Source organism: Rhinoderma darwinii, chromosome 7 (genome assembly GCF_050947455.1).
Source record: "Rhinoderma darwinii isolate aRhiDar2 chromosome 7, aRhiDar2.hap1, whole genome shotgun sequence".
NCBI classification, from domain to species: Eukaryota; Metazoa; Chordata; class Amphibia; order Anura; family Rhinodermatidae; genus Rhinoderma; species Rhinoderma darwinii.
In genome coordinates, this window is record NC_134693.1 from 55,860,582 (window position 1) to 55,867,964 (window position 7,383).

Consider the following 7,383-nt stretch of genomic DNA (forward strand, 5'->3'; position numbering starts at 1 on the left):
GACAGTGTTGTCAGGGGCAACCCCAGAGCCATAGTCCTGGGCAGAGTACTACTAGCACTCTGCTTGGGACCAGGGATGTAGCTAAAGGCTCATGGACCCTGGTGCAAGAATTTAGCTTGGGCCCCCCTACCCCTCCCCAACACCACCAGACCCCGTGCATGCCTAAGCCCAGCTGCCTTGCCCGACAGACCCCATGAATGCCCCCACAGTATAATGCCTCCGTAGCTGCCTCCACAGTATAATGACACCACACAGTATAATACTCCCCATAGCTGACCACCACAGTATAAAGCTCCCCATAGCTGCCCCCGGACAGTATAATGTCCCCCCATAGCTGACCACCACAGTATAATGTCCCCATAGCTGCCCCTACAGTATAATTCTCCCATAGCTGCCCCCACAGTATAATGCTCCCATAGCTGCCACCACAGTATAATGCCCCCATAGCTGCCCCTCCCACAGTACAATGCCCCCCATAGCTGCCCCCACAGTATAATGCCCCTATTTTTGCCCCCACAGTACAGGGTGGGCCATTTATATGGATACACCTAAATAAAATGGGAATGGTTGGTGATATTAACTTCCTGTTTGTGGCACATTAGTATATGGGAGGGGGGAAAGTTTTCAAGCTGGGTGTTGACCTTGGCGGTCATTTTGAAGTCGGCCATTTTGTATCCAACTTTAGTTTTTTCAATGGGAAGAGGGTCATGTGACACATCAAACTTATCGAGAATTTCACAAGAAAAACAATGGGGTGCTTGGTTTTAACGTTACTTTATTCTTTCATGAGTTATTTACAAGTTTCTGACCACTTATAAAATGTGTTCAAAGTGCTGCCCATTGTGTTGGATTGTCAATGCAACCCTCTTCTCCCACTCTTCACACACTGATAGCAACACCGCAGAAGAAATGCCTCCCGATCTGACCCCCTTAGACTTTTATCTTTGGCGTCATCTGAAGGCAATTGTCTATGCTGTGAAGATACGAGATGTGCAGCAACAGAAACTACGGATACTGGAAGCCTGTGCTAGCATTTCTTCTGCGGTGTTGCTATCAGTGTGTGAAGAGTGGGAGAAGAGGGTTGCATTGACAATCCAACACAATGGGCAGCACTTTGAACACATTTTATAAGTGGTCAGAAACTTGTAAATAACTCATGAAAGAATAAAGTAACGTTAAAACCAAGCACACCATTGTTTTTCTTGTGAAATTCTCGATAAGTTTGATGTGTCACATGACCCTCTTCCCATTGAAAAAACTAAAGTTGGATACAAAATGGCCGACTTCAAAATCGCCGCCATGGTCAACACCCAGCTTGAAAAGTTCCCCCCTCCCATATACTAATGTGCCACAAACAGGAAGTTAATATCACCAACCATTCCCATTTTATTTAGGTGTATCCATATAAATGGCCCACCCTGTATATTGCCTACCCATAGTTGCCACATACAGTATAATGCCCCCATACAGTATAATGCCCTCCATAGCTGCCACATACAGTATAATGCCCCCTGTAGCTGTCCAATACAGTATAATGCCCCCATACAGTATAATGCCCCCTCAGCAGCTACCATATGAGCCCCCCCTCCCATACCCAGTATAATGCCCCCATATGTATGTACCCTTTAGAAAAATAATAACAATTACCTATCCCCGTTCCCACAACGGGTGGAGGATCCCTCTCCTCCTCTGCACTGTGCTGTGAGTGACTCGGTGCAGAGAGGTTCGACCACGTCACTACATCGCGCCTGCCAGCGCCGAGCCGTTCGCTGCACAGTGAATGCTGGAGCAAGGCTCCAGCATTGAACCCAACTGAATGTGCATCCTGCAGAGTCAGTTGGAAGCGGGACCAGTGCGATCAGCGCGGTGTGGCGACCCCACAGGCTTAAGGGCCCGGTCGCAGTTGCAACCTCTATAGCTATGCCACTGCCTGGGACACTGCTCTGCTCCTGACAACACTGTCCATATATGGACAGTGATGTCTGGGGCTTCCCCAGAGACACAGTCCAGGAGCAGAGCCGCTAGCGCTCTGCCTGGGACTCCTTCTCTGCTCCTTACATCACTGTCCATATATATTGAGTCTATGTTCTTTTCCTTGATATTAGGAAGCCATTGGATATTATTTCCTTGACATAGCTCTTTGTGGTACTGAGCCTGTGGGGATTCCCCTCCTTTTTTATCACTTCACTTGAAACCCTTTATAGCACTCCCAAGGTCTTTGTTAGATACAATGTTATCGCACTACTGCAGGAACACCCCTATGGCTGGAGCTTGTAGCACCCGAATGCCACCCGATCCCATTAGATGGGCTCTTATAGTTTCTTCCATCTCAGCTGTCTTTCATTACCAACCCCATCTTGACTCACTCCCTGCGATTTTGGAACTCAGTTAAGTACTCGGCTAAATTAATTTCTCCTTTCCTACTGCTGGCTCCACTCTGTGGCAATGCACTTTTTCCCTTGGGACTAGAGTCCCCTAATTTCTTTCGGGCTTGGTCTGTAGCAGACCGGAAACTATCAAAAGAAAGGGAGTATCCGGTTCACCACTTCCATCAAGAATGACGTACCCGTACATTGAGCCAGCCGGAAAACGGAACTCAGATCATGGACGGGCTAGCGCCGGAAGTAAGGATTTTGCTGCTGGAGACTCTTCACGTGACCAGCTCTAGAATCGGGTGTTAGAAGATAAAATCAAAACATAAGTATATTAAAAATTACATTATTTTTATATGTGCAGTGAAATAGAAATTAATTAACTGGTTCCAGAAAACCCCTTTAAAGCAGATCTGTCATTATTCTATGCTGTCTGGTTTAAGGTCAGAATAGTATGAAGCCAGGTCTGTTGCACTATTAGACCAAACGGCATAAAAAACAATGGGACAAATATACTATTGTTGTCGCACCAGAATTTTGAACGAAGTTAACCCCTTAGTGACCAACAATACGCCTTTTCACGGTCGTCACTAAGGGGCCTTAGGCTAGGCTGACGCCTTTTCACGTTAGCCTAGTCTAAGTCCTAAGCAGGTCTCCCGAGCAGGCTGGAGCCGGGGCTCTGCTGTCTGATGACAGCTGAGCTCCTGCTCCAACGCCCGCGATCGAAGTTTACTTAGATCGTGGCCGTTTAACCCGTTTTTTAAATGCCGCCGTCAATAGCGACCGCGGCATTTAACTTGTTTACAGAGGGAGTGAGCTCCCTCTGTCACCCATCGGCGGCCCGCAAATGCAATCGCGTGTCTCCGATGGGTTGTCATGGCAGCCGGGGGCTTGATAAAAGCCCCCAGGTCTGTCCTGGACATATGCCTATTAGGACGCGCCGGAGGCACGTCCTAACAGATTGCCTGTCAGATTTACACTGACAGGCAATAATGCTCTGGTTTACAAAGTATACCAGAGCATTATAGCAGCGATCTGAAGATCGCACAGTAAAGTCCCTTAGTGGGACTAATGAAATAAATAATAAATGTGAAATAAAGATTATTAATAAAAATTACAGTAAAAAAAAAAAATGAAACCATTTTTTTCCATAAAAAGTGGTTTTATAAAAGTGTAAAAAATAAATAAAAGTACACATATATGGTATCGTCGCTACTGTAATGACTCCATTAATAAAGTTAATATGTAATTTAAACCGCAAGGTGAACACCGTAAAAAAAAAACGCAAAAAACAATGGCGAAATTGCATTTTTTTTCCATTGCCCCCCAAAAATTAATAATAAAAATGAATCAATAAGTCCCATGCACCCCAAAACAGTACCAATCAAAACTAGGTTTCGTCCCGCAGAAAACAAGCCCAAAAAATCACTACATTGATGGAAAAATAAAAAAGTTACGGCTCTTGGAAAGCGACGATGCAAAAACAAATAATTTTAGTTCAAAAGTGTTTTTATTGTGCAAAAGTCGTAAAACATAAAAAACCTCTACATATGTGGTATCGCCGTAATCGTACCGTCCCATAGAATAAAGGTAACATGTTATTTACGCCGCACAGTGAACGGCGTCAATTTAAAAACGCATAGAACAATGGTGGAATTTCAGTTTTTTTTTATAATCCCCCCAAAAAAAGTTAATAAAAGTTAATAAAAAAATTATATGTACCCTAAAATGGTACAACTAATCCCGCAAAAAAACAAGTCCTCATACAGCTATGTAGACAGAAAAATAAAAAAGTTATAGCTCTTTGAATGCGACTATAGAAAAACGAATAAAATAGCTTGGTCATTAGGGCCTAAAATGGGCTGGTCACTAAGGGGTAGAGATGAGCGAACTTTTCAAAAGTTCGGTTCGGCTAGTTCGCCGAATTTCACAAAAAAGTTTGATTCGGACCGAACCTGTCACTTACGTGCGCCGAGCATGCTACTGTCTCGGGTGCTGATAGAGTTAATGGGCTGCACTAACTCTTTCAGCAACCTTGACAGTACCATGCTCGGCGCGCGGAAAATACAATTTAAATGTAATAAAAAAATAAAAATTATACGTTCGTACTTACTTTCCTCCTGTCCGGCCTCCAGCGATGACGTTTCATCCCTTTCGCCGCTGCAGCCAATCACAGGCTGTAGTGGCGGTCACGCACGTCAGGATGACGCTTCATCCCACGTGACCGCCTCTGCAGCCAATCACAGGCTGCAGCGGCAACATGGATGAAACGTCATCGCTGGAGGCCGGACAGGAGGAAAGTAAGTATGAACGTATTATTATTTTTTTTGGCATGTATGTATGTATGTTGTATGTTGTCATGTATGTATGTATATATGTGCATGTATGTTTGCATGTATGTTGGCATGTATGTATATATGTGCATGTGTGTATGTATATTTGCATGTATATATTTGCATGTATGTATGCATGTTTGCATGTATGTATGTTTGCATGAATGTATGTTTGTATGTATGTATGTATGTTTGCATGAATGTATGTTTGCATGAGTGTATGTTTGCATGTATGTATGTTGTCATGTATGTATGTATGTATATATGTGCATGTATGTTTGTATGTATATTTGCATGTATGTATGTTTGCATGTGTGTATGTTTGCATGTATGTATGTATGTTGGCATGTATGTATATATGTGCATGTATATTTGCATGTATATATTTGCATGTATGTATGTATGTTTGCATGTATGTATGTATGTTTGCATTTTATGTATGTTTGCATGTATGTATGTATGTATGTTTGCATGTATGTATGTATGTCGTCATGTATGTATGTTGTCATGTATGTATATATGTGCATGTTTGTATGTATATTTGCATGTATATATTTGCATGTATGTATGTATGTATGTATGTTTGCATTTATGTATGTTTGCATGAATGTATATTTGCATGTATGTATGTATGTTTTCATGTATGTTGGCATGTATGTATACATGTTTGTATGTATGTATGTATGTTTGTATGTATGTATGTTGTCATGTATGTTTGCATGTTTTTATTTTTGCATGTATGTTTGCATGTATGTTTATATATATGTGCATGTATGTAATTATGTTTGCATGTATTTATGTTTGCATGTATATTTGTGCATGCTTGTATATATGTATGTATGTATCTTTGCATGTTTGTATGTATGGTTTCATGTGTGTGTGTATGCATGTATGTATGATAGTTTGCATGTATGTATGTGTGTATGTTTGTATATATGTATGTATGTATGTTTGCATGTATGTTTGTTTGTATATATGTCTGTATGGCCATGTATGATACTGTCTGCTGGCGCCCTGTATCTAAGTCAACTTCGTGGCAGGCTTCTATACATGGTATAACAGTCAGTATCACACATTAAACTGAATCTAAGCCTACGACATGTTTTATTTCATTTTTTTTTTTTTTACAGGTTTGGTGTTTGGACTACGTCGGTTTCGAGGACTACTTCGATGACGGTTTTTTTTTCTACAATAAAATGGTTAATGAGGGTTGTGTTGGGGGTGCTTTATTTCAATAAAATATTTTATCTATATCTTTGTCTTTTTCTTTTCAAATTTTATTACTACCACTTTAGTAATGGCCGCTGTCTGAGTGACAACATCCATTACTAAGGCGAGGCTTAGTGTTAGCCGGTGCAAAGGCTAACACTAACCACCATTATTACCCCGGTACCCATTAAAACTGACCATGATATACGATCAACAATCAATCCCATTCTTGGATGTGAGGATTTTTGTAAATGAACATGGAACCATTGAGACTGACCTTTTCCGTAAAGACACGGCCACAAATAGCCTTCTAGATGCCACGAGTGCTCATTCTATCAATACTATCAAAGGGATCCCTAAGGGGGAATTTTTGCGTCTTAGACGGAATTGCTCAACTTTTCAGCTCTTTAAAACAAGGGCAGCTGAATTGAAAAACAGACTGTCAGTTAGAAATTATTCTAAAAAAAGCATTAAGAGGGCATACAATTGGGCTTTGAGAACAGATCGTCAAACGCTGTTGGTCCCAAAGGTGAAAGTAGATACAGGACGAGAACAACCACGTTTCATTACCGATTTTCATGAAAACTGGGATGAAATGAATAACGTCCTTAATCGCCATTGGAAAATTTTGCTCAGTGATCCGACACTGAGAAACCTTTTGGACAACAGAGTCTCTTTGGGCTATAGAAAGGGTCAGACTATTTCAAACGTGCTAGTACGTAGCCATTTTTCAAGGGCGAATAGTGTCAAGACTACTTTGAATCCTGGATTTTATCCTTGCAAAATGTGCAGGGCTTGTAGAATCCTGGTACAGAAAAGACACTTTATAGACGCATATGGAAACAAGCATAACATCAGGGACCACATCAGGTGTGACACACCTGGGGTGATTTATTGCCTTGAATGCCCTTGTGGCCTTAAATACATTGGCAAAACAGTGAGAGAATTACGTATCCGTATCAGGGAACATATCAACTCCATCATCAATTACGATAAAAATCTGAGTGATTGTCAGTCTAGAAATAGACCATTCTGCCCTACCCCAATAGCCAGACACTTTAAAATTAAACACAATCTGAATTGGACTACTCTTAAAGGCTGGGCTATATGCCAAGTACGATTGGGCATTAGAAGGGGAGATTTAGATCTGGCACTCCTCAAAAAAGAAAGTGAATGGATATTTAATCTCAATACAGTCAATCCATCTGGACTGAATGAGAACTTTGGGTTCGGTAGTTTTCTTTGATACTGGTTTTGCTCTGAATATGTTATTTTTTCATAGGACCTTCTGATAATTTGAGAAACACATATACATAACTCTTGCGATAAATGTGACAATTTGGTAATTTCTAAATATAGAGAATTATTCTGTGCTGGATATCTTGACAATGAATTTTTAATTTGTTGGAATAATTCTTCCCTTACTATTTACTATTGTTGCTGATAATAAGAATTATTTTCTTTTAGTT